This window comes from Mobula hypostoma, chromosome 5 (assembly GCF_963921235.1).
Source record: "Mobula hypostoma chromosome 5, sMobHyp1.1, whole genome shotgun sequence".
NCBI lineage: Eukaryota > Metazoa > Chordata > Chondrichthyes > Myliobatiformes > Myliobatidae > Mobula > Mobula hypostoma.
The window spans coordinates 41,256,125-41,281,946 of NC_086101.1; positions in this window are offsets into that span (position 1 = coordinate 41,256,125).

A 25,822-nucleotide genomic window follows, 5' to 3' on the forward strand; every position below is an offset into this window, starting at 1 on the left:
TTTTTGCTTTGTTGTATGCCCTCTCTTTTGCTTTTACATTAGTTTTGGCTTTCCTTGTCAGCCATGGTTGTACTATTTTGCCATTTGAGTATTTCTTTGTTTTTGGAATACGTCTGTCCTGGACTTTCTTCATTTTTTCTCAGAGAATCAAGCCATTGCTGATCTGCTGTCATCCTTGCCAGCATTTCCTTTCAATTTACTTTGGTCAGCTCTTGTCTCATACTACTGCAATTTCCTTTACTCCACTGAAATACTGATACACCAGACTTTACTATCTCCCTATCAAATTTCAAGTTGAATTCAATCATATTGTGATCACTGCTTCCTGGTGGTTCCTTTTCATTAAGCTCCTTAATTGCCTCTGATTCACTGTATAACACCCAATCTAGTATCTAGAATACTAGAATTCCCTGTTCTCAAGACAAACTGCTCTAAAAAGCCATCTCATAGTTGTTCAACAAATTCAGTCCCTGGTAATGCATTACCAACCTAACTTTCCCAATTTACATGCATGTTAAAATCTCCTATGACTGGCATAACATTGCCTTTTGACATACATTTTCTATTTACCACTGTAATCTGTAGTCCACATCCCAGCTACTGTTTGGAGGCCTGCAAATAACTGCCATCAGGGTCCTGTTACCCTTGCAGTTTCTTAACTCAGCCCACAAGGATTCAACATCTTCCAATCCTATGTCACATCTTTCTACTAATTTGATGCCATTCTTTACCAGCAGAGGCATGCCACCCCCTCTGTTGACCTTCCTATCCCTCCAATACATTATATAACTTTTTACATTCAGCTCCCAGCTACAACCATCCTTCAGACACGAAACAGTAAAGGCCGCAACATCATACCTGACAATCTGTAAAAGTACCACAAGATCATCCACCTTATTTCTTATATTCCTTGCATTGAGATACAGTATAACACTTTGAGCACTGTATTTGCTAGCCTTCTTGATTCTGCATCCCTAATGCACTGATACTCACCCTGCTGGCTGCAATTCTGCCCTGCCCTTCCCGACAGTCTGACTGCACACTATCTTTGTCTTTTTACCATCCATCCTAACTTGACCCCTTTCACTTTGGTTCCCATCTGCCTCCCCAACAGCTCTAACAACCTGCCCGTGAGAATATCGGTCCCCCTCTGGTTCAGGTGCAACTCAGCCCTTACGTACTTCGCCCCCCAGGAGAGATCCCAATGATCCAGGAACCTGAAGCCTTGCCCCCTGCACCAGCTTCTCAGCCACGCATTCATCTGCCAAATCATCCTGTTTCTACCTTCACTGGCACATAACACAGGTAGCAATCCAGAAATTACCCTGGAGGTGCTGTTTCTCAGCTTTCCGCCTCGTTCTCTGTATTTTCTCTTCAGGACCACTTTGCTTTTACTTCCAATGTCGTAAGTGCCAGTATGCACCAAGACATCTGGCTGCTCTCCCTCCCCCTCCAAAATGCTGTGACGTGATCCAATACGTCCCTGATCCAGGCGTCTGGAAGGCAACATACCATCCGGGTGTCCCATTCACATCCACAGAATCTCCTCTGACTCCTATCACTACCTCTCCCTTCTTCTCCCCCTTTCCCTTCTGCACAACAGTGCCAGTAACCTCGTCTCTGCGGCATTTCCCCTGCGAGGTCATTCCCCACAACAGTATCCAAACCAGTACACTTATTATTGAGGGGAATATCCACAGGGGTGCTCTGTGCTAACTGCCTATGCACCTTCCTATTTCTTCTCCTGACAGTCACCCAGCTATCCCCTTCCTGCAACTTAGAAGTGACTACTTCCCTGTATCTCCAATCGATGATTTCCTCACTCTCCCGTACAAGCCAAAGGTAATCCAGCTGCAGCTCCAGATCCTTAACATGGTCTTCAATGAGTTGCAGCTGGTTGCACTATGCAGACATAGTTTCCTGGGAGACTCTGGGTCTCCCAGGACTCCAGCTTCCGGCATGAAGAAACGCAATGGCCATTCAGACTACACTAAGTACCCCCTGACACAATAAGAAAAACAGGAAATTTACCAGAAACTTACCCAGAGCCAATACCTCTTTTGAGCCACAGTGTGACCCTCCCACTCCCAACAAGGGCCACTCCACTTGTCCCTTCTATAATTTGAATGATTTCGCACTGTGCTGCTCCTGCTGCTGATTGGAATGACTTGACAAGATTAAACAGAAAGCACCAGGGCTGAACGGCACCTGTTAAGACAATTAGTAAATGCAGGTGCTCGAGAAACTTAGAAGCCCAATGCTGAACAGCACACCACAGAGGCATGCAGGGCTTATAACAATCTAGCAGCTCCTTAGGTGCCACTATCATATCTGTTTCCACCCTGCACTCTGGCTCCTACTGCTCTTTGTGTAAAAACAGCACACCTCCTTTAAGTTGCCCCCTCTCGCATTAAATGTATATCATCTAGTACTTGACATATCGACCCTAGAAAATAGTTCTTACTGTCTAACCTATCTATGATTTTCATGATCTTATAACCTTCTATCAGTTCTCCTCTCAGCCGCCGATGGTCCAGAAACACAAGATTGTCCAAGCTCTCCTTGCACCTCATATCCCTTACTTTGGGCAAGCCTCTGGTGAACTACTTTTGCACCTCTCCAAAACATGCACCACCTGGAATTTTATACTCAAATCAGAATCAAGTGTTTTATCACTGACATACACCATGAAATTTGTTGTTTTGTGGCAGCAGTAAGTGCAATACATGGAAAATTCCTATATGTTACAATAAGAAATATAAAAGTAAATCAACAAATTATCACAGAAAGGAGCAAAAGTGAGGGTATGATCGTGGGTTCATAGACCATTCTGAAATCTGATGGTGGATGGGAAGAACTCTTCCTAAAATATTGATTGTGGTCTTCAAGCTCCCGTACCTCCTTCCTGATCATAGTAACGAAAGAGGATCATTTCTCCTGAACGTGGAGCCTAAATTTCCTAGATGTCCCAAAAAGTCATCTCTCTTTTTTTCTCATTGCTAAAAACTGATTCATAGAAACGTGACAAGGAATGATTTCAGAAGGTAAAGCAGAGCTATTACTATCAAAGGATGAAGGTAAATGATGGGGTGAAATTTCAAATGATTTTCCAATGGCAATTGTTGGAATGGACGCAGAAAAAAAAGGGTAGCCTGCAGTAAGCCTTTCTTCAAACACAAGGGCAATACATTCCTTCTATAAGAGTCACACAATAGCACGGCGAGCCGAGTCGCTGCTTCACACCACCAAGAACTCAGTTTCAATCTCAACTTCGGTTCTTGTCCGTGGGGAATCTGCATGTTCTCTCTTTGACCATTTAGGCTCCTCTGGGTGCTCCAACTTCCTCAGACATTCCGAAGACGTGCAGGTTGGCAGAGTAAGTGCCCACTATAAACTGTTACTAACACACAAAAGAATGATCAGATCTGAGGGAACTGAAGGGAATGTGGGGCGAATTTAAAAACTGGGATTATTGTAGGATTGGTGTAAACAGGTGGTTGATGATTGGTGTGGACTCAATGTACCAAAGGCTTGTTTCCGTTCTGTATCTCTCTAAATTGGGAGAGGGTATGTTCAGGGAAGTGTGTGAGGCAAGTGGTGGGTGCCTGGAATGCACAGCCAGGAGCAGTAGTGGAGGCAAGTACAAAAGAGGCTTCTAAGAGGCTCTTAGATAGGCAAATAGATATTTAGAGAATGGAGGGATATGGATTTTGTGTAGGAGGAAGCAATTAGCTTAGTTAGGCCCTGAAATGCTAGTTTAATTAGTTCAGAACATTGTACGCCAAAGCCCTGTTCCTGTGCTGCACTGTTTTATGTTCTATGTTTAATTTTCTATTCAATGATGATTATGTGTGTCGGTGGTGTGGTGGCATCAGCACTGGACTTTGAGGTGAATGGGCATGAGTTGGAATCCTGCTGGCTTCATGCACGCTTTCCATCTGTGATAGGTTGAGCATCAACTTAGCAACTCGGCCTCATAAAAAGGACTCAATTGCGGCAGAAGCGACAACAATGCTGCCTGATGCACCACAGGGCACAAAAAGAAACAACAACAATGATTGTTTAGCAAGTTGTCAGTGTCTTTAGTGACTTTACTCTGCTGGCTTTTCATGAGTTTACTGATGAATGCTGAGGTAATGATATGAAAGCAATAGAGAAGAGGAAAGATATGTGACTGACTTGTATAGACTTGCTCATTTCAATGAAGCAGGGGAAGATGGAATCTTCATAACTTCCTACTGACTGGTAACTTTCAAAGATCTATAATTGATATGGGTTAGCTTTGAACATGGTTAAAATGTGCAGAAAGAATGTTGCTAATAAAGCAGTTGGATGTTTAATCTTTTAAGGATTTAACTGTGGAAACACGGTGACTTCTGAAAAAGAAGCAGTAGTACATGAAAAAGGAAGATTAATTACAAAACGAAGTTTGGATTGTGATTCAAATGAACACCAGAAGGTGTCAAGCACATTAGATTCTTTATTTCTCTCTCATGGGGGATCCTGTAGCGATAAAGATATTTGCTTTTTTGGCAGTGTGAGTTAATTTTTGATGAGGAGAAATGTACAGGTGCCATTACTGATTTTGCAATCAAGACTCAGTCTGACAGATGGCCCATTTTCTATCGACGCAGTGTCTAGCTTTGATTGTTTAATACAGCTATACAGCAGCGAATCCCAATAAAGTTTTATCTTTCTACTTCCCCAGGAAGCAAAACTAAACTTACACAAAAATCAAATATACAACATAACCAGGAAAGCTGGGCAAAATTATGATGTATCTTCTCCATATATAACTATTTATTTAGTGTTTATTAATGAGCCTTAATGAACATCAGAAGAAAACAACAAAAACAGTGTCGAGCCAACTGTTTATTAAATTTACTTCTTAAAAACAGCTACAGAACATATGAAAACTTCCAATGATCAGATTTTTTTTTTGCCTCTGACTCATTGCTTTTCATGTAGAAGGGAAAATAACCTAATTCACGAGGGATTTATTTTGTTCATCATCCTTAAGTGGCACAAATTCAAGGCCTTTAACATGACAATGCCCTCATATCAAAGCCTTCATTAACCGTAAAACACTTAGGATATCCTGTGCTCACAAAAGAGTTGACACAAAGCTGCATATCTTGCTGGTTTAATTTCCATAAGATTGAGAAAATGAAGCTGTCTTCTTGCAGACCGTGTGGGAGCTGAAAGAAGCAACACAAAAATTCAGAAGACAAGGACAAGAAGGAGAGTGGGTCCCTTGGAGCTGAAGGACAAGTCCTCTCCTCCAACTGTTTGGATTGAGACATGATTTGATGATAAAGGGAGTGGAATCAAAATGTACAAGGCAAGACCCACGAGAGGATGGAAGCTGAAGAGCCCTTCAGAATATCAAAATCAAATTATTTTGAGAACAGACTACTCAATTTACAGAGAAAACGTTCTTCAGCTTATATGCTGGAAAGCCACACACAGCACAAAAGGAATACCATAGTTTCTCAAGAGAGGTCATTCTCCAGGATGCTGCCTGACCTACTATGCATTTCCGGAACAGAAACCAGACCTTTCAGCGTACCTTGTGGATGCTAATAATGATGCCTATCTACTCTGATTGTATTTGCCTGCATTGGGCCCGTAACACCGTACATCTTTCCTACCAAAGAACCTATCATGAAACCTAGATTCAAAGTTCAAAGTAAATTTTATTATCAAAGTACATACAGTGGCATGCAAAAGTTTGGGCACCCCTGGTCAAAATTTCTGTTACTATGAATAGCTAAACCAGTAAAAGGTGAACCAATTTCCAAAAGGAATAAAGTTAAAGATGACACATTTCTTTAATATTTTAAGCAAGATTACTTTTTTATTTCCATCTTTTACAGTTTCAAAATGACAAGAAAGGAAAAGGGCCCGAAGCAAAAGGTTGGGGACCCTGAATGGTCAGTACTTAGTAAAACCCCCTTTGGCAAGTATCACAGCTTGTAAATGCTTTCTGTAGCCAGCTAAAAGTCTTTCAATTCTTGTTTGGGGGATTCTTCCTTGCAAAATGTTTCTAGTTCTGTGAGATTCTTGGGCCGTCTTGCATGCACTACTCTTTTGAGGTCTATCCTCTGATTTTCGGTGATGTTTAGGTCGGGGGACAGTGAGGGCCATGGCAAAGCCTTCAACTTGCGCCTCTTGAGGTAGTCCATTGTGGATCTTGAGGTGTGTTCGTCTCCCCTGCACGCTTTCCATCCATGCTAGGTTACGAGCTGGTGATCTCTTTGGAAACTCACCCGGCAGAATGCAATGGCAAACCACTGCTATAACTTGCCTCGTACACAGTTCCTCACTATGTCAGAGAGGCGTGGAGGGAAATCGTCCGCTAACTGGAGAAACTCCGGATACGACATACTTTTCCTTTCCTTTTAGGATCATTATCCTGTCGTAGAAGCCATCCTCTTTTCATCTTCAGCTTTTTTACATATGGTGTGAAGCTTGCTTCCATAATCTGCTGGTATTTAATTGAATTCATTCTTCCCTCTTCCAGTGAAATGTTCCCTGTGCCACTGGCTGCAACACAAGCCCAAAGCATGATTGATCCACCCCCGTGCTTAACAGTTGGAGAGCCATTCTTTTCATGAAATTCTGCACCCTTTTTTCTCCAATCATACCTTTGCTCATTGCGGCCAAAAAGTTCTATTTTAACCTCATCAGTCCACAGGACTTGTTTCCAAAATGCATCAGACTTGTTTAGATGTTCCTTTGCAAACTTCTGATGCTGAATTTTTGGGTAAGGACGCGGGAAAGGTTTTTTTCTTGATGATTCTTCCATAAAGGTCATATTTGTGCAGGTGTCGCTGCACAGTAGAACAGTGCACCACCACTCCAGAGTCAGCTAAATTTTCCTGAAGGTCTTTTGCAGTTTTGATTTGCCTTTCTAGCAATCCTATGAGCAGTTCTCTCAGAAAGTTTTCTTGGTCTTTCAGACCTCAACTTGACCTCCACTGTTCCTGTTAACTGCCATTTCTTAATTACATTACGAACTAAGGAAAAGGCTACCTGAAAATGCTTTGTTATCTTCTTATAGCCTTCTCCTGCTTTGTAGGCATCAATTATTTTAATTTTCAGAGTGTTAGGCAGCTGCTTTGAGGAGCCCATGGCTGTTGATTGTTGGGACAAGGAGTCAGGCGTTTATAAAGCTTCGAAATTTGCATAACCTGGCCTCTCCTAATGATGATTGTAAACAAGTAATAGCCCTAACAAGATAATTAAGGTCTGAGACTTTGGTAAAAGATATCTGAGAGCTTAAATATCTTGGGGTACCCAAACCTTTGCATGGTGCTCTTTTCCTTTTTTTCACTCTAAAATTGTACAAAAGAAAAATAATACACTAATCTTGCTTAATATGTTGAAAAGAATGTTTCATCTTTAATGTTATGACTTTTGGAGATCAGTTCATCTTCTACTCACTTAACTATTCACAGTAACAGAAATTTTGACCAGGGGTGCCCAAACTTTTGAATGCCACTGTATATGTCACCACATACAACCCTGAGGTTCACTTTCCTGTGGGCATAATCAGCAAATCTATAAAATAGTAACTATTACAGGATCAATGAAAGATCAACCAGAGTGCAGAAGACAACAAACTCTGCAAAATGTAAGTATAAATAAATAGCAATAAATAATGAGAACGTGTGATAATGACTCCTTGAAAGTGAGATCATTGGTCATGATGGGGCAAGTGAAGTTAAATGTAGTTATCCCCTTTTTTTCAAGAGTCTGATGATTGAGGGGTAGTAGCTGTTCTAGAACCTGGTGGTGCAAGTCCTGAGACTCTTGTACCTTCTACGTGATGGTAGCATCAAAGAGACAGCATGTCCTGCATGGTGGGGATCTCTGATGATGAATACTGCTTTCCTACTACAGCATTTCAAGTAGATGTGCTCAGTGATTGGGAGTGCTTTACCCATGATGCACTAAGCCAGCTCCACTACCTTTTGTGGGATTTTCCATACAAAGGCATTGGTGTTTCCATACCAGGCTGTGATGCACCTAGCCAGTGGGCTCTCCATTGCACATCTATCAAAGTGTGCCAAATTTTGTGATGTCATGCTGAATCTCCACAGACTCCTAAGGAAGTAAAGGCGCTGTTGTGCTCTCTTCACCATTGCACTTATGTGCTGGGTGCAGGACAGTGCATTCCTTCTGATGTCCCTTCAGAATCACTTATTTTTTTAATAATATTGCCTCTCAGAATTCTAAACAATAACGTTTCCTCATGGGACAACCCAGGAATCAGACTAATGGAATTATTCTGAATTATTCCCACCGTAAATGTTTCCCTCCATAAGTAATGAGAAGAAAACCATAGGCAGTACTTCATGTGTAAGCTCAAAAGCACCATACACAGTTATGCCAAGATTTTCTGACTTTTATACTCCACTTCTTTGCAATAATGGCACCATGCTAAGTTCAGTAATACCTTCATAGCTACTACTGAATCAGCGTATTATAATTCCGTGGTGCAGAACTAACTGCAGGATGTTCCATTATCAGCTGAGCAATGTGAAATAGAGCTATTATATACAAGAGTCTATTCTACCTACTGAGTCAACAAGGTATTTTCTAAAATTGTTCCCATTTGTTCCATTCTCTGGCCCACACTTATAGTTCTGAAAATTTATTCCTTTTGTGGATTTATCCAATTTCTTTTTGAAAGTCATGAAAGAACCCACAGGAATCTTTAAAATGGCTAATTTCACATCACAACTGTATGTTTCCCTAATGTCACCTTTGATTCTTTTGTGAATGGTCTTACGTCTTGTGCATCCTTCGGATTCCAAAATAACTATAATTATATGAACATGAGAACGTCTGCAGATACTGAAAATCCAAAATAACACACACAAAATGCTGGAGGAACTCAGCAGGTCAGGCAGCATTTATGGAAAAGAGTAAACAGTCAACATTTCAGGCTGAGACCATTCTTCAGGACTCAAATATACATAAGTAATTATATGATTTTTTTTATTCCAGTGAATGATTGAAAACGTCGCATCTTTTCCTCAACAGGCCTTGGAATAGGGTAAATGTACATTATTTGTTGAACTATGAGACTTTGAGAGAATGTTACGTGTCAACCACATAGTCTGAACTTAGAATTACATGCTCACATAACTGATTGAGGAGGGAATTGAATCCAGTAGGTTCCCAGATGTATCAGATTCAATCCACCAATATCCTCATTTGATAAACTCACTCTATCTCAAATTGAACCTTACTTGGCATATTAAACTCAAATTAGAAAAGTTTTATTGAACTTTACTTGAATTTGAACAACGATTGATCCTGAAGGTGCCGATAAAAGAAATGTCTTACATTTAGCACCATGAAACTCATTGCTCCAAACAATGTCCAGTCAGGATGAACACTACATTTTGAATGTGGAATAAGGAAGGAAATAAATACCATAAGATCATAAAATGTGGGAGCAGAATAAGGACACTTAGCCCATTGAGTCTATTCTGCCATTCTATCAGGACTAATTTATTATCCCTCTCAGCTTCATTCTCCTGCCTTCTCTCCGTAACCTTTGATGCCCTTACTAATCAAGAACCCATCAACCTCTGGTTTAAATATACCCAATGACTTGGCCTCCACAGACATCCATGGCAATGAATTCCAAAGTTTCACCACCTTCTTGCTAAAGAAATTCCTCCCCATCTCTGTATTAGAGGGATGGCCTTGTCTTCTGAGGCTGTGCCCTCTGGTCCACGACACCCGAACTATAAGGAATATTGTTTCTAGGCCCATTCCATCTAGCCTATCAATAAGGTTCAACGAGATTCCCATTCATTCTTCTATACTCCAGTGAGTACAGACCCAGAGCCATCAAATGCTCCTCATACATCAACCCTTTTATTCCTGTGAGCCTCTTCTGGACTCTCTCTAATGCCAGCACAGCATTTCGTAGATAAGAGGTCCAAAACTGCTCACAATTGTCCTCTCAAAATGAATGTTAGCATCAAATTTGCCTTCCTTACCACAGACTCCACCTACAAATTAACTTTTAGGGAATCCTGCATGAGGACTCCCAAGTGCCTTTGCAGTTCAGGTTTTTGAATTTTCTCTCCATTCAGAAAATGACCATACACTTCCCGACTCTGTATTCCTTTGGCCACTTCTTTGCCCATTCTCCTAATCTGTCTAAGTTCATCTGCAGACTCCCTGCTTCCTCAACACTACCTTCCCCTCCTTTGTATCATCCACAAACTTGGCCACAAAGCCATTAATTCTATCATTCAAATCATTGTCATATAACCTGAAAAACATGGTCCCAATACTGAACCCTGTGCAACACCACTAGTCACTGGCAGCCAACCGGAAAAGGCCCCGTTTACTCCCACACTTAGCCTCCTGTCAGCCATCCAATCTTCTACTCATGCTAGTTTCTTTCCTGTAATACCATGGGCTCTTACCTTGTTTAGCACCCTCATGTGCAACACCTTGTCAGAGACCTTCTGAACATCCAAACTGACAAGATCCACTGACTCTCCTTTGTCTATCCCGCCTATTACTTCCTCAAAGAATTCCAACAGATTTTTCAGTCTACAGCCCTCTACAGCCTCTTGCAATCCGGTAAACTGGAGACTCCATACCAGGCTAAGATGCAACCAGTCAAATTACTCTGTACTGCACATCTATAAAAATCTGAATCTTCAAATTGGAAAGCAATTATCCCTGAAGGGCCTAAAAATAAATGTCACACATCATATTCTCAAGTTCATGCTTGCAATGGAAAGGTAGAAATAAACTTTGCTGCAGCTAATGACATTAATCAACAACCAGCTCATGCATTACAATGGTAAAATAGGCTATTTGCCTTAAACTTCAAATGGGTGACAGTGAAAACATGTTTCACTGAACTGGCATCCACCCTGCCTGGCACCAACAATCATTCCATGGTCAAAGTCATTCAGATCACATTTCTGCCCCACTCTGATGTTTGGTCTGAACCACAACTGAACCACTTGACCATGTATACATGCTTTTATGTATTCTATTGATGCAACATGATTAGCTGATTAGATATTTTCCTTAACAAGCAGGTGTACAATTATTCCTAATAAGTTGACCACTGAGCATAAATCAATATATTGTGGATGTCCAAGAACAACGCCCTAGTTGCACAAGCAGCATTTAATAGACAGGAAAGTCAAACTCTCATTTTTGCCATCTGTCAAAGATATTAAAGTTTTCTGTGTTTCTGAAAGTCCTTGAAACTCAGAAGCATTTCGAAACTATTAAGAGTAAAGATGTTAAAAAATATAATAAAAAATTTAAATTAAACTAAAATCAAATTAAAACATTTAAATAATTACAAACATAAAATCAAACAAAAGAATTAAATAAAATAGAACTTATTTTAAGGTCAATTTTAATTCCTGTTCTTCCCCCAGGTCCTCATACACGGTCCTAAGTTGTTGAAAAATGTGAAAGCAGATATCTCTCTGATGCACAGGAAGTATCTCAGCAAGTTGCACCATTATTGGACCATACAGTTACAAAATACATGACATGTTTAGAAAGCTGCCACAATATCTGGGTCTGCTTTTTCCTAGTGTACAGCCAATCCTTGTTGCATTTTCTTTAAATAGAGTTTGAAAATTCGAAGAACTAGGTCCTGGTTTATGTGTTGTTACAGACCCCGTAACTGGGTTGCCAAACTAGCAGAAGTGGACCACTTAGTTGGAGTCTGGATTACTGGAACTAAGAAAGTTTTATTAAAGAAATAAGTAACACAGTACTCTAATCACAAGGATATAAATACAACAGGTTAGCGATGATAAAACACACATGTACACAGAACTAGGATAATAGGAATCAATCCAGCTCTATCACAGTCTAGGGGTAAAATGATCAGTCTCTAGTGACGCAGAGTTCAATTCAGCTGAGTACAGTTCGCAGCAATCGCTGTTGTGTCGTTGGGGGAGAGAGAGAGAGAAGGATGATATGCAAATCGAATTCAGATAGACCTTGATGTTCTCTGCAGTTAGCTTTTGGGCGAGCCCTTTTTTAATGTCTTCTGAGGTCACCGACTGTGACCCCTCCGTTCCGGATACGATCGTCCTTCTGCGGTGAACCTGGCACCCAGACAAGGGCAGACACACACACCAGGTTCCCGCCGATCATACCTTTTCACCCTGTGCGTCTATGGTCGGTCCTGCGACCAGACCTCCAAAACTCCCACCAACTTGTGAGGGCACACCGCACTTCCAGGGTCTCGTTATCTCGTGATCTCGTGGTGTGTCTGTCTTGCCTTAGCGAATCTGTTCCTTTTATCCCCCTGCTGGGGTATTGCCTGTCCATCAAACTTCAAACAGTTCAGATTCAAAGCAACCGGTCTGACAATACTCGGAACTGTGTCTCTTTTCGTTATTCTCTCTCGTCTCTCATTAACATTTCTGAATGCTGCTCCATTATCTCACTTATCTCTCTCATTAGCATCAATCTTCTGATAACTTGGTCTTTTGTCACAGTGTACATGCTGTTCCCTCAGCATGACTGTGTAATGGCTTCTTTATAATGTTTCACTGCTCAGGCTAATGTAATGGCTTCTCTGTAATGTTCACTGCTGAGGTAACAGTTTCTCTGTAGCAGCAATGTTTGGGTTATGGCTGGAGATAACAGGACTGTAGTTATGCATGTTAGCCAATCAGAGATTGTTGTTTTCTCTTGTGTATCTGGAAGGATGTTGTTTTTGCGGTCTTTTGTCAAGGAGAGATGAAGAGGGAGGACGCATGTGGAGAGAACTGGTAGACCACCGGACGGAGTGGACTGGGATCTGAGGGTCTGAAGGTCGGCAACGTTCGGAGGAGACCGATGGTGGAAGAATGACTACTGAGTGAGCTCCAACGTGACTTTGACTTGTCTTGGACCCTTTCTTATTTTCATTACTAACCCTATATTCAGATTAAGATTCATAAAGTTCAATCATTTAATTATCATTATGGTATACTGTCTGACATTTTGCGTTGTGACTTTGTGACTGTGGTGCATTACACAGCATCCACACAAATGTGATTAGCCCAGTTTGAAGGAGCCGGAGGCTGTTTCCCCGAGACGAACACGAGTTGGGTGAGCCTGAGGGTTACAATTGTGAGGGCTATGTCCTGGATTGATTCCGTTGGATGCTGTGTGATCACCCTGATTAAATCTGTGCTGGTATGGATGCTGCTGGGGTAGAGCGGTGGTGTGCCTCTGTGGGATTGCTGGTAATTAATGTGTGCATGTTGAGTGGGGTGGATATTCGTACCCCGGATGAATTGTTAATTCAATTTTTGAGTATGGTTAAAGCTGTTTGCAAAGTTGAAATTGTAGTGCGAAGGTTTGATAAAATGGCGGGTTCAGATCTTGTCTTAGTTCAGACTAACGCTGCCGTAACGGCGGTGGGACTGCCAGCATCTATCGGTGCCCCAGGTGAGGCAGGGCCATGGCCTGTCCATACTGTCAGGGAGGAGGAGAAGGGAGCCCAGCGGGCTGGGTCACAAGCTGAGTTACCTGCAGTTGTGTGCGGAGATTTCAGAGACAGGGTTCTGTCGTTTCTGAGCAGTGAGGGGAAAGAGTGATCAGATTTAGAAAGTTTAATTAGTCACCGTCCAGCTGTGAAGAGTGAGGGTTGAGTTGGCATCAGCTCTTACCTCCCTGGTGAATAAGTGGCCTAGTGCACAGGCAACAAGTCCCCGCCGGAAGCTAAGAATTTTCTCAGGAATAACGCCCACCCCCGAGGGGGAAAAAGAGTATGAGATGTGGGTGGAGAAGACCTCTCAGTTGTTAGATGAGTGACGGTGCCAAACAACAGAGATTGGTTGAAAGTTTGAAGGGGTTGGCAGCTGATGTAGTAAGAGGCGTGACAGTTAACCAACCCTTTGCTCCCCTTGCTGAGTATCTAGATGCATTAGAGAGCGCTTTTGGTACGACAGGGAGCCCACTGGAGCTCATGGGGGGGGGGGTTCAAAACATGCATCAGGAGAAGGGGAGAAGCTTTCCGCGTACGTTTCTTGGCTAGAGAGACAGCTAAAAGGTTGAAGATGAGCTGGCCTGTCTGAGTGGTGCAAAGTGGTTCAGTGTGCTGGACTTGAGGAGTGGATACTACCAGATCCCTATGAGTGAGGCCGACAAAGAGAAGATGGCATTTATATGTCCCCTGGGATTCTTCCAGTCCAAAAGGACACTCCAGGGCATTTTGGGAGCTCCTGCAAACTTCCAGCGGGTCATGGAGAAGATGGTAGGGAATATGAATTTGCTTCAGGTGTTGATGTATTTGGATGACCTCATAGTATTTGGATCCAGCTTGGAAGAACATGAAGCGAGGATACTGAAGATGCTCGGCCACCAGAAAGCTGAAGGGTTAAAACTTTCCCTGGACAAGCGCCAGCTTTGCAAAAGATCTATTAGCTGTGTCGGACACATAATCTCATGGTATGGAGTAGGTACTGACCCGGCTAAGTTAGAAACGGTGACCGCTTGGCCAAGGCCCCAGACTGTGAGTGCTCTGCGCTCGTTCCTTGGGTTCTGTGGTTATTATTGGAAATTCGTGAAGGGCTACGCCAAAGCTAGTCACCCCTTGAATCAGCTTCTGTGTGGTTACCCTCCCTTGGGGAATAAAAGGAGGGGGAAAAAAGGACAGGAGTGTAGAGAATGTCTAAACCCATCGGAGCCTTTTGCACAGAGGTGGGATGTAAAACGTGAGGAGGCTTTTCAGTCGCTGAAGGAGCTGCTGACCCAGGTGCCGGTGCTGGCTTTTGCAGACCCCCCGATTGATGTATGTACTGCACACACGCCAGCCGAGAGGGTCTGGGGGCGTCCTGTATCAGGATCAGGGCACCAGGTTGAGGCCTGTGGTGTTTGTCAGCTGGAATTTGTTGCCCTCCGAGAGAATCTATCCCACGCACAAGTTGGAATTCCTGGCGTTGAAATGGGTGGTGGTGGATAAGCTGAGTGACTATCTCTACGGGGCCAAGTTTAAGGTGAGGATGAACAACAACCCCCTAACTTATATCCTGACCTCGACGAAACTGGATGTCACAGGCTATCGGTGGTTGGCAGCGTTGTCTGCCTATGATTTCAGCCTGAAGTACCGGCCGGGGAGCCGGAACATTGATGCGGATGCTTGGACCCGATGGGTGCATGAGTGACTGGACATGGACGAGCAGTGGGTGAGTGTTCCTGCCCCTGGGGTGAAGGTCATGTGTCAGTTTGCCATCACCGTGAAGGCAGAGGAAAAGGAGAGGCAGGATCGAGCGGTGGATCAATTGGGCGCTTCTGATGATGCCATACCACAAGTTTACTGTAACCTGACTGCTCTGAAGACAAATCAGCTGTCGGAATTGAGTTCTGGGGAAGTGGCAGCTGCTCAGCGAGATGATCCAGGCATTGGTACTATTTGGTCCGCGGTCGAAAAGGGAGATATGGCTCAGGTGGAGAAGATGAAACACGCTTCGGTGCCTCCATTACAGAAAGAATGGCCTTGGTTGGAGTTGAAGAACCAGATCTTATACAGGGTCACGTCACCCCCGGACCGACCTCGACATTGCCAGCTGGTTCTGCCTGAGAAGTATCGGAGGATTGTGTTGAAGTCACTTCATGATAATTCTGGACATTTGGGGATGGAAAAGACCTATGGATTGCTCAAAGACAGGTTTTGCTGGCCCCGAATGAAGTTGGAGGTTGAAGAGTACTGCAAGTCGTGCATTCGCTGCATACGGCAGAGGACACTGCCTACGTGGGCAGCTCCTTTGTCCCACTTGCAGAGTGCAGGGCCCCTGGACCTGGTGTGTATGGATTTCCTGTCTATGGAACCCGATGCCAGCAACACGGCAAATATCTTAGTCATCACTGACCACTACACCAGATATGCTCTGGCTTTTTGTACCAAGTACCAGAGGGTGACTACGGTGACAAAAGTGTTATGGGAGAAGTATTTTGTTTATTATGGCCTTCCCAGGCAGATACAGAGTGACCAGAGACAGGGCTTCGAGAGTAGGTTCATCTATGAGTTACTGGGCATGCTTGAGGCTGAGAAGTCGAGGACCACACCCTAATCACCCGCAGGGCGATGCTCAGCCTGAGAGGTTTAATCGGACCTTGCTAGACATGCTCAGGACCCTGAAAATCAGCAAGAAAAGCAGCTGGAGTCAACATATTGGGCATCTGGTTCACTGTTACAGTTGTACACGAAATGAAGCTACTGGATACTCACCATATTATCTGCTGTTTGGGCACGAGGCTAGGTTGCCAATTGACCTTTGTTTTGGGACTGACGAGGGTGACTTACCACCAAAGCCTTATCTGAAGTATGCGTCTGATATGAAGAAAGAGCTGAAAAGGGCCTACGAATTGGCTGGGATCGCAGCCGCCAAGCAGAATTGAGGAAATAAGAGGAGGTATGATCAGAAAGTGAGGTTCTCCCAACTCCTGCTGGGAGACCGAGTCACTAGACACCAGAATACTACAGCACAGTGCAGGCCCTTCAGCCCTCAATGTTATGCTGACCCATATATTCCTTAAAAAAAACATACTAAACCCACACTACCCCATAACCCTCTATTTTTCTTTCATCCATGTGCCTTTCCAAGAGGCTGTTAAATACACCTAATGTTTTATGCTCCACCACCATCCCTGGCAAGACGTTCCAGGCACCCATAACCCTCTGTGTAAAAAAACCCTGATGTCTTCCCTAAACTTCCCTCCCTTAACTTTGTACATATGCCCTCTGGTGTTTGCTATTCGTGTCCTGGGAAACAGGTACTGGCTATCCACCCTATCTATGCCTCTCATAATCTTGTAGACTTCTATCAAGTCCCCTCTCATCCTTCTACGCTCCAAAAAGAAAAGTCCCAGCTCTGCTAACCTTGCCTCATAAGACTTATTTCCCAATCCAGGCAACATCCTGGTATATCTCCTCTGCACCCTCTCCATAGCTTCCACATCCTTCCTATAATGAGGTGACCAGAACTGAACACAATACTCTACGTGTGTTCTTACCAGAGATTTGTAGAGTTGCAACATGACCTCTCTACTCTTGAACTCAATCCCCCTATTAATGAAGCTTAGCATCCCATAGGCCTTCTTAACTATCCTATCAACCTGTGCAGCGACCTTGAGGGATGTATGGATTTGAACCCCAAGATCCCTCTATTCATCCACACTCTTAAGTAACTGACCATTAACCCTGTACTCAGCCTTCTGGTTTGTCCTTCCAAAATGCATCACCTCACACTTATCCGGATGGAACTCCATCTGCCACTTTTCTGCCCAACTCTGCATCCTATCTATATCCTCTTGTAACCTTCGACAACCTACAGCTCCATCCACAACTCCTCCAATCTTCGTGTTGTCCACAAACTTACTCGCCCATCCTTCTGCCTCTTCATTCAGGTCATTTATAAAAATCACAAAGAGCAGGGGTCCCAGGACAGATCCTTGTGGCACTCCAGTAATCACCGACCTCCAGGTAGAATACTTCCCTTCCACTACTACCCTCTGCTTTCTTCCTTTTTATCCAAACAGCCAAGGTTCCACTGATCCCATGCCTTATGACTTTCTGGATGAGTCTTTCGTGGGGGACCTTGTCAAATGCCTTGCTAAAATCCATGTAGACCACATCTACCGCCCTACCCTCATCAATTTCTTTTGTTACCTCTTCAGAAAACTCAATTAGGCTCGTGAGGCATAACCTTCCCTTCACAAAGCCATGTTGACTATCCTTGAGTAGACTGTACCTCTCCAAATGCTTGTAGATCCTATCCTTAAGAATCCTTTCTAATAGTTTGCAGACCACCAACGTAAGACTCACCAGTCTATAGTTCCCAGGATTCTCCCTATTACCTTTTTTAAACAAGGGAACTACGTTTGCCATTCTCCAATCCTCCGGCACCTCCCCTGCAGCCAGACAGGATTCAAAGTTCATAGCTACTGCTCCAGCGATCTCTTCTCTCACTTCCCACAGCAACCTGGGGTATATCACGTCAGGCCCGGGGGACTTATCAATCTTGATGTTTTTAAGAAGATCCAACACTTCTTCCTTAATCTCCACATTGTTCAGCACACAGGCCTGTTCTATTTCGACCTCACCCTGATCAAGGTCCTTTTCGCTTGTGAATACTGAAGCAAAGTATTCTTTTAGGACCTCCCCAACCTCCTCTGCCTCTAGGCACATGTTGCCTTCTTTATCCTTTAGCGGCCCCACCTTCATTCTTGTCATCCTTCTGTTCTTCACATACGCATAGAACGCCTTGGGGTTCTCCTTAATCCTACGTGCCAAGGCCTTCTCATGCCCCCTTTGAGCTCTCCTAAGTCCTTTCTTAAGCTCCATCCTGGCTACCCTATATTTCTCATGAGCCCCTCCTGCTTCCTGCTTCTTATATCTAACATATGCTTCCTTCTTCCTCTTGATGAGTTGCCTCATGTTTCGTCAGCCATGGTTCCCTACCATTTTTTCCTTGTCTCAGTGGGACCAACCTCTCCTGAACCCAGCACAAGTGGTCCCTGAACTTCCTCCACATTACCTCTGTGCTTTCACCGTTGAACATCTGTTTCCAATTTACTCTCGCTAGTTCCTGCCTCATCCCTTCATAGTTAGCCCTTCCCCAGTTAAGCATTTTGTTTGCTTTTATCCTTTTCCATAGCTATGCTGAAGCTAATGGAGTTGTGGTCACTCTCACCAAAATGCTCCCCCACCAAGAGGTCTGCCACCTGACCAGGCTCATTACCCAAAACTAGATCCAGTATGGCCTTTCTTCTCGTCGGCCAGTCCACATACTGTGTCAGGAATCCTTCTTGAACACACCTGACAAATTCAGCCCCATCTATCCCCCTTGCAGTCAGGAGGTGCCAGTCAAGTTTGAGGGAAGTTGAAATCACCTATAACAACAACCCTGTATTTCCTGCACCATACTAAAAATCTGCCTGCTTATCTGCTCCTTGGTGTCCCGAGGGCTACTTGGGGGCCTATAGGCTACCCCCAGCACAGTGACTGATCCCTTCCTATTTCTGACTTCCACCCACACTGACTCAGTGGACAGTCCCTCTGCAGCTTCCTCCCTTTCTACAGCCGTGATACTATCCCTGACCAGTAATGCTACTCCCCCCGCCTTTTCTACCTCCCACCCTATTCCTTTTAAAACACCTAAACCCCGGTACCTGCATCAGCCAATCCTGTCCTTCCTCCAGCCAAGTTTCAGTAATGGCCACAACTTTGTAGTTCCATGGAGTGATCCATGCTCTAAGTTCATCCCCTTTAATCCTAATACTCCTAGCATTGAAATAGACACATTTCAACCCCTCTAACTGGCTACATTTATGTTTTGTCCCCTGCCTGTCCTTCCTTACCAAGTCAGAACACACAGCATCATGCCCTTGTCCTTCTACCCTAATCTCTGCACTCACATTCTGATTCCCACCCCGCTGCCAAACTAGTTTAAACCCTCCCCAACAGCTCTAGCAAACCTGCCCGCCAGGATGTTGGTCCCTTTCCAGTTCAGGTGCAGACCATCCTTTTTGTCCAGGTCAGACCTTCCCCAGAAGAGATCCCAATGATCCAGAAATCTGAACCCCTGCCCCCACTCTTCAGCCACACATTCATCTGCCATAACTTCCTGTTCCTACCCTCTATCTCGTGGCACAGGCATCAATCCTGTGATTAACACCCTCGAGGTCCTGCTTTTTATCTTCTTTCCTAACTCCCTATATCCCTTCTTCAGGACCTCATCCCTACTCCTATCTATGTGGACCACAACATCTGGCTGCTTACCCTCTTGGAGGCAGGAGGAGAAGATGGCGGCGCGACGCAGCGCGCGCGGCCGTTCCAAATGATATCATATGTGTTAACTAGGGGCCGTGCACAATCCTGATTTGATGGAGACAGCCATGATAAGCACGGAGGAACACCTGGAGAAACTTCTGAAATGCCCACTTCGCTGCCGCTGCTACTGTGCGATCGAGAATCTCCGGAGGGGAAGGCCCCAGGTCCTCAGCTTTGCCTATTACCCATTGCCGGGGCTGGGGTCGAAGCGCTCGGCAGAGATGGTGCTCGGTGCTCCGTGTTGGAGAGCTGGTTGGAAGCTCGGAGTTTTCGGACGGACTCGGAGTCGGACTGTGGTCAGATGCTTCCAGGTTGTTGCATCGGCAAGTTTCCAGCGCTGGAGGTTCACCATCTGCGTGAGGTCATGGGACTTTGGAGAGAATTTGAGATTTTTTTACCGTGCCCATGGTCTGTTCTTATCAAATTACGGTATTGCTTTGCACTGTTGTAACTATATGTTATAATTATGTGGTTTTTGTCAGTTTTTCAGTCGGTTTGTCATGTGTTTCTGTGATATCATTCTGGAAAAACATTGTATTATTTCTTAATGCATGCATTACTAAATGACAATAAAAGAATACTGCATGTCGTCATAATCTAATCTAATAATCTAATCCTGAGAATACCGGGAGCTCGATCCGCGATATTGCGGACGCTGGCACCAAGGAGCCAACAGACCATTCGGGATTCTCGATCTCTCCCACAGAACCTCTTATCTGTCCCCCTAACTATCGAATCCCCTATTACTACTGTTCTCCTCCTTTCCCTCCTTCCTTTCTGAGCTGAGTGTCCAGTCTTGGTGCCAGAGACGCGACAATTACAACTTGTCCCTGGTAGGTCGTCCCCACCAACAGTATCCAAAGCAGTAAACTTATTGTTGATGGAAACAGCCACAGGGGTGCCATGATTTTTCCGTCTATTCCCCTTCCCTCTCCTGACAGTCACCCAGTTACCTATCTCCTGACTTTTAGGGGTGACTGTCTCCCTGAAACTCCGATCTATTACTGCCTCTGCCTCCCAAATGATCCGAAATTCATCCAGTTCCAGCTCCAGTTCCCTAACTTGGTTTAACAGGAGCTGCAGGTGTAGTCATCAGAGACAACTGTGCTGTCCCTGACTTCCCACTTCTTACAATCGGAACACTGGACTGCCCTACCTACTGCTTCCATTACTAACTCCTAAGTTAATTAAATTAATTAAAGGAACTTAGCCAGCCTTCCCTCACTGGGAGCAAGCTCGTCCTCAGCCTCTGCACGCCGAAGCCTCTCGAGCCAAAGCCTCAAAGCTCCACTCCTCCACTGGAGTCCTCAGAAGGAATTTGGGGCTACCTGGAAAGCACAAGTTGGCTGGCTGCTGGCGGCCACTTCCTATATGGTAGAGAGTCAGATGCCAAACCTACCAGTTTTCCGGGTAAACCAGAAGAGGGGAATGGGCCTGTCAAGATTCTCCATCGGAACTACCTGTTGCCCCTGGGACAAGAGTTGCAGGTAGAACCTGACTTGGAGCCTACACCTACTAAGAGGATTCTGCGAAAATGCTGGGCAACTGCAGGGTCCACAGCGGGAGAGGCTGGGCCAGGCCCCACCCATGAGAGGGATACTGATTCGGAGGATGATGATCTGGATGTGTGGTACATGCTGCCTTTCGCTAACTCCGCATTGATTGAGGACGAGACTCCTGGCCCTTCTCCCACTCAGTCAGGTGAAGTCGGAGGGGGGGGGGCGCGGTGCTATCTGTGGGCAGCCTGAGTTACAGCGGGACCCTGAAGGAGAGGAAGCAGGGCCTGGACACGGGACAGAGGACTCCGAGTTGCAGGGGGGCATGAGTGATAGATCGAGGAGGACGCGCCAAGTAGACCCAAAGTATCCCCAGTAACGTCTGAGCCCGAAGAATTAGTTGAGGAGGTATGGAGGTCTCAGAGAATTAGGAGACCACCAGATAGGTTGGCCTATGTAGCGTCTGGGGAACAGGGCGTGATCTCTGTGGTTTTGTGGAGCTATGTCACTGCTTTTTGCACCTGGATTGGGCTTTGTGTTTTGCAGGACGGGTTGGCGAATTATCTGAACATCATGACGACATGACTAAATTTAGTGGGGGGAGAATGTAATGGCTTCTTTGTAATGTTTCACTGCTAAGGCTAATGTAATAGCTTCTCTGTAATGTTCACTGCTGTGGTAACAGTTTCTCTGTAGCAGCAATGTTTGGGTTATGGCTGGAGATAGCAGAACTGTAGTATGCCCCCATGTCGGCTGCCCCGCAGAGTGTTATACGGCCAGCTACATCATGGTCGACGCTCAGCTTGAAAGCCGAAGAAGAGCTATAAGGATCAGATGAAGAATGCTTTAAGGAAGTGCAAGATCAGACCCGAGGACCTGGAGGAGGTTGCTGTTGACTGTACCACTTGGCGACAGCTGTGGAGGGACATGGTTTGTATTCTGGAGGTGGAAAGAACAACCAGAAGACAGCAGTAGAGAGCCAGGAGAAATGCAGCCATGGTTGCCACCAGTACTACATATACATGCCCCACCCGCAATAGAGATTGTGGGTCCAGGATAGGACTGTATAGTCATCAAAGATCTCACCATTAAAGGAGTGGACATCGTGATCAGATTTTGATGGACAACCAAAGAAGAAAGAAGAAGAATATGCATGTTAGCCAAGAAGGATCTCGGGGTACAAGTCCACAGATCCCTGAAAGTTGCCTCACAGGTGGATAGGGTAGTTAAGAAAGCTTATAGGGTGTTAGCTTTCATAAGTCGAGGGATAGAGTTTAAGAGTCGCGATGTAATGATGCAGCTCTATAAAACTCTAGTTAGGCCACACTTGGAGTATTGTTTTTAAACGCAAACAACAGGAATTCTGCAGATGCTGGAAATTCAAGCAACACACATCAAAGTTGCTGGTGAACGCAGCAGGCCAGGCAGCATCTATAGGAAGAGGCGCAGTCGACGTTTCAGGCCGAGACCCTTCGTCAGGACAAATCCTTTACTCACTCTTCCTTCAGTTAGTCCTGACGAAGGGTCTCGGCCTGAAACGTCGACTGCGCCTCTTCCTATAGATGCTGCCTGGCCTGCTGCGTTCACCAGCAACTTTGATGCGTGTTGCTTGGAGTATTGTGTCCAGTTCTGGTCACCTCACTATAGGAAGGATGGGGAAGCATTGGAAAGGGTACAGAGGAGATTTACCAGGATGCTGCGTGATTTAGAAAGTATGCATTATGAGCAGAGATTAAGGGAGCTAGGGCTTTACTCTTTGGAGAGAAGGAGGATGAGAGGAGACATGATAGAGATGTACAAGATAATAAGAGGAATAGATAGAGTGGATAGCCAGCGCTTCTTCCCCAGGGCACCACTGCTCAATACAAGAGGACATGGCTTTAAGGTAAGGGGTGGGAAGTTCAAAGGGGATATTAGAGGAACGTTATTTACTCAGAGAGTGGTTGGTGCGTGGAATGCACTGCCTGAGTCAGTGGTGGAGGCAGATACACGAGTGAAGTTTAAGAGACTACTAGACAGGTATATGGAGGAATCTAAGGTGGGAGCTTATATGGGAGGCAGGGTTTGAGGGTCGGCACAACATTGTGGGCTGAAGGGCCTGTACTGTGCTGTACTATTCTATGTTCTATGTTCTATGTTCAATCAGAGATTGTTGTTTTGTCTTGTGTATCTGAAAGGATGTTGTTTTTACGGTCTTTTTTCGAAGAGAGAGGAAGAGGGAAGATGTGTGTGGTGAGAGTTGGTAGGCCATCGGACAGAGTGGACTGGGATCTGAGGGTCCAAAGGTTGGTGACACACAAAGGAGATTGATGGTGGAAGAATGACTACTGAGTGAGCTCCAACGTGACTTTGACTTGACTTGGGCCCTTTTTTATTTTCATTACTAACCCTCTATTTCGATTAAGATTCATAAAGTTCAATCATTTAATTGCATATGGTCTGATATTTTGCATTATGGGTTTGTGACTGGGGGTACATTACACAGCATCCACACAAACACGATTACCCAGTTTGGCAGGGCCGAAGGCTGTTTCCCCTAGACGAACACGAGCTGGGCAAGCCTGAGGGTTACAACTGCATTAGATGTGCTTTGTGAGATTTGTATTCTCAGAGAACCACATCAAGGCAATACCATTTTCAGCCTTCATAAGGAGACAATTGCCCTAATTCTTGTCTGAAAGTATTAGCACTTACCTGTGTAACTGACAGGAATTTTAACATTTCTGTTTGTATGCAAAAGTCTTGCAATTGCCAGACAACAGATTGCAGAGATTTTTGTGAATATATTCTGACTCCACATGGAGCCCAGCTTGGTAAAGTTGTATGGTCTTCCCTACATCTATGACAGGAATCCCCTTAATTAACCATTCCTAGGCTTGAACTGCCCCACTACTGCACAAAACTGGGAGGTGGAGAGGACTGAATGAATGAATCTATCAGTACTTCAAAGTCAAATGATTAAGGATAGGCTTCATTCACTATATACATTTAAGTGTATTAGGAATGTGCTGTGGTCTGTTAATCAAAAAGCAAAATGCAACAAAAAGCACCAATGTTCAATAATCATTAAGAATAAACATTTATGTAAAAATGATATCTCATCAACAGGCTGAAATCAGTGCAAGAGTTCGTAATTGGTGATGTAGTGTATGGTTTTAAAAAATGCTCAGGACTTTCAACTTGTCAGCGGGCTGAATCAGTGCTTGAGGTCGTTCATTGCTGACGCAGTGTGAGGTTTAAAAAGTGCTGAGGAGCTTTGAACTTCTTGTTGATGGGTTGAAATTAGCTTAGGGCCAATAAAAGGGATGAAGGTGTAAGCAGAGCAGCCATTGTTGGAGTGGGGCATTGTTAGAATGGTCCAACTTTGGCTCAGCAGGCTTAGGTGAGAACAGGCTTGGACAGGCACCAGCAGAGGTTCGAAGTAAGTAAGTCAGGTCATTTCTCGTTAAGCTTTCCTTTTCTCTTACTACACAATTAGTGCACTGAGAATGGATCAGGAGGTAGTGATATGTTCCTCGTGTAAGATGTAGGAAATATGGGAATCCTTCAGTTTCCCTGATGACTACATCTGCATGAAGTGTGTCAGGCTGCAGCTGGATGACCCTTGGCTCATACAGGAAAATGAAGAGGTGATAAACAGAAGACAGAAGGAGGTAGTCACCCCTAAGTTACAGGTGGAGGGCACCTGGGTAACTGTCAGGAGAGAGAAAGGGAATAGATAGCTAGTGCGCAGTAACCCTATGGCCATTCTCCTCAATAATAAGTATACAATTTTAAATATTGCTGAGGGGGGACGCAGCCGTGCCCAGGATTCTGGCATTGAATCTGCTTCTGTGGCTCAGAAGGGAAGGACGTAGAAGAGGAGTACGATCGTGATAGGGAATTCCATAATTAGAGGAGCAGATAGTAGATTCTGTAGATGAGAAAGAGACATCAGGATGGTACGTTGCCTCCCAGGCACCACGTTCAGGGATCTTTCGGATCGGGTCCAGAGTATTCTAAAGGGGGAGAGTGAACAGCCGGATGTTTAGGTGCATAATGGTACAAAGGAAAAGAGAGATAGTCCTGATGAGAGAATACAGGAAGTTAGGCAGAAAGCTGAAAAGCAGGACCTCCAGGGTAGTAGTCTCTGGATTGCTGCCTGTGCCAAGTATTGGTGAGGATAACAATAGAATTATTTGGCAGATGAATGCATGGCTAAGAGATTGGTGCAGGGGTCAGGTTTTCAAATTTTTGGATCATTGTGATCTCTTCTGGCAAAGGTATGACATGTACAAAAGGGACAGGTTACAACTGAACCCAAGGGAACAAATATCCTTGTGGGCAGGTTTGCTAGAGCTGTTGGGGAGGGTTTAAACTAATTCCGGTGGGAATGGGATAGGGCTGAGGATGAGGCAGTCGGCATCTCCAATCTCCACTGCTGCAGTGTGAGGTTCCCGCCTGCTTCAAAACGGGTGACAATCATACCAGTACCCTAGAAGAG